This window comes from Cimex lectularius, unplaced genomic scaffold, assembly GCF_000648675.2.
Source record: "Cimex lectularius strain Harlan isolate CLEC.00 unplaced genomic scaffold, Clec_2.1 scaffold30, whole genome shotgun sequence".
Classification (NCBI taxonomy): Eukaryota; Metazoa; Arthropoda; class Insecta; order Hemiptera; family Cimicidae; genus Cimex; species Cimex lectularius.
The window spans coordinates 732,723-736,032 of NW_019392730.1; the positions used below are offsets into that span (position 1 = coordinate 732,723).

Below are 3,310 nucleotides of genomic sequence, written 5' to 3' on the forward strand. Positions count from 1 at the left end.
GAAAAGCATAACAAAAGTTATTTTCTCCATCCATTGTTTTTTCTTACATGATCAAAATATAAACAAATTAAAAAATTCCTTTAGTTTATTTTTATAAAACAGAGTTCAGTATAACGAATTTGGTTCTGCAAATGAATCATTCAAATTTAACTTAATATTTAAGCTACTCCAATTGTTATGTAGTTCAATTTAAAAAAATTCTTGTTTAGTCCTATCCTAGATAGAATAAAGATTAATTAAAAAATGTATTTTTCTTGACAACTCTCTTGAAGTTTTTTCTTTATATTTTCTATCACCTACAATTTACAATCAACAAAAACAACGAGCTAACATTATATTTACAATCATTTTTTTTCTGTAAGAATAATTTTTTTTTGCTTATCAATATTATATTTTCTCTATACTTCTACCAAATATTTCGTGAAATACTTTTGTTTTTTCAGGATTCTTTTTGAAACTCGAATTTCGAGTAGCGTTGAATTTTTTCATGTTAACCGCTTTCGTGTTCGTGATGTTAAGGCATTGACGTGGTAAGTTTATGTGATGATGTTGGATATCGTTTCTAGTTGAAAACTTAAACATTTTTTTATTTGTTCATGTTTACATTTTGCTATTTCATACGCCTCTTTCAAATCAATATTATTATGTATTATTGATGTGAAAATATCTTACTTTTTCCATTAGGTCAAAATGATCGTTGTTTTTCTCAAAAGATCCTCTCGGTTTAGTTTGGTAGGTGTTCCTTTTTTTTTGTAGAAAATTTTCTTCCTCTTTATCCTACATAAAAATTTTTGTGTACACTCCTCGTTTTTTTATGTTTTTTATGTCTGCCAGTGTATACGGCGTTGCATATTTTTCCTAAAATTACATTGTGTTTGTAAGCATTTTTTATTTTTTATTTTTGAAAGGATGGCTTATTGTCGATACATAAGGATTCCAGTAAAAGCCTGAAAAATCTTTTGTTTTTTGTGGGTTGTGTCAATCATCACTTTCTTGAACGTCGTTTCGTTAGATGCCTGTCTATGTTATTCTGGTTAAAACCATTTTTCCCGGCCAAAAATTTGATGTTATTTAAATATTTTTGTGATTATAAGGGAATTTGGTTAATTTTATCGTCCACACACAGCTTGCTATTTTATGCTTACAGTGTTGATTGAGTCTGCACGAATTATTGAGTCAGTTGTCGTTGGCTTTCTGTATGATGTATATGTTAAATTCGAATTTTCATTGCTTTATTTCAAGTGTGATGTGCAAAAATTTTACCTTTTGTTCTCTCCTATTTCTCAGATACTACACTTTGATCTTAGCCAAAAGGCCGAGAAGCGATAAGTTTGGAGGTCCGAAGTCGTCGAATGTAATGTACAATATGCTGCAAGTGCCTTTAATCAGTTCTCTAGGAATATAAGTGACGATAGTTTGTAGAAATCAGGTTTTCTCTCCTATTTCTCTAGAAAATTTTATGTTTTTATGCAAACAGTGGATCAATGAGAAGAAGAGTTATAAATCTCTAAAATTTTTTGTTCTTTTTCGAATACAAAAACACACTATCCGTATAGCGACACTATAACAGGATCTTTTTTATAAGTGCATTATTTTAAGTGTGTACTTTTATCTACAAATTATTCATAAAGAAATTTGCGCATAGTTGTGAAAGTGGTGAACCCGAGAACTCTCTGTACCATAGAACTTCTTATTAAATTTTAGGTAGTTTGGGCTTCGACATTCCTCTAGAAGTTATGAGGAATGTATACGAGGTTAAGTTTGTGTATGCAGTTGATTGTAGACCCAAAAATATATGCTTTCAAGCCTACTATTAATACTTCACCGTAAGCATCTTTTAGTTTTGTTTTTCTAACATTTTCTATATTCACGTCACTTAAACACAAAACCTATATGAAACCAAAAGACTAGCACCACATTTTATGCCCTGAAGATGGCCCCAATAATGGTTGAAACTTTGGAGAAAAATGAAAAAGATATTTTCCTAAACCTCATTCTTGACCGTTCTTCACGACTATAACAAATTATTTTCTGTAATATTTTTCTATCTGCTTTTCATCCTAGTTAAATAATCGGTAATATATCTTATATAATAATGTTTAGTATTTAGTATTGTGTTAATTAATAATTTTGAGAGGACGTCGGTGGCCGCAACGGTTTAGGCGTTGACACGGCGCTCATCACTGTAAGGTAAAGGTCCTGGCTTCAAATCCCGCGAACCCGACATAATTACAATGGTTTTTTCTTTATACACCGGCGCCCCGAGGGTTGATAATATAACCTCTGCTGTTGCGAACTCTCGTAAAAAAAAATCTTTGTTTGGAGAACTTGAAATGCCCTCTTGTGTGATGTAGGTTTAGAAAATTTTTTTTTTCTCGTGTAGAAATGTGTGGTGTTTAGTGACCGTTAATCAATGATTATTCGGATATCGTGAGATGCGGTCTGGTGTGACGTAGGTTTTAAAAAAAACTTTTTTTTTATCGTGCCAACGTTTCGATCTTTATTGAGATCATCTTCAGGGCTCAAAGGGTTTGTTTTCCGAGTACATGTGTCATTGTTATCTATCGTGTTGAGAATGCCTTTTGGCACATCTACACGGAAAACAAACACTTTTATCACAATAATTATATAATAATCTTAAAATACATAGAAAACAATAAAACAAACCACTATTTAAAAAATATTTAAAATATTCATTTTTGTATTGATTATAAATTTTTGGTGAAAGACCCAAACATCGAAGAGAACAAGAATTTTTTTACTTGTTTTAGTTTAGTGTTTTGTTATAAAAATTTGGATTTATAAATTGATAAATAAATGGTATTTTAAAATGAACGATCCAAATTCCTTTCGGTTTTTTGTATACAGAAAAATTTTTACTTTCTTTCTGGCGACGTTTTGTTGAGTTTGTAATGTTTAAATTTAATGAAATAATGCATAAATTTTTATTATCGTAAGTTAAAAAAAGCAATATACTCATATATAATTACAAAGAAAATACATGTACAAAGCCGCAGAGAAACAAATTAAAACCCCTACTTAATTTATTTTCTGCTCCTACTGCTCGTTAGAAAGAATGTTCTGATTCTCATATTTTTTTAACCTACTGTCATTAAAAACAGTTTTATTCAGATAGGCGATACCATGTTTTCAGTCTATCCTTGTCGGATAGACTAGGGTTTTTTTCATTTGTTTAGTTTGCAAAAAAAACTAAATTTTTAAACTAACTATGAAATATATTTTAATAATAATAAACATGATGTGAGCAGGGTGAAAAAAGGTTGGGCCATTACATTAATAAACGACTCCG

General features: G+C 30.2%; 1 pseudogene; it reads right to left on the reverse strand.

Annotated features, from left to right (window-relative positions):
* Positions 1-1,238: 1,238 nt before the first annotated feature.
* LOC112126876 lies at positions 1,239-1,327 on the reverse strand (annotated as a pseudogene).
* Between the last annotated feature and the right edge of the window lie 1,983 nt (positions 1,328-3,310).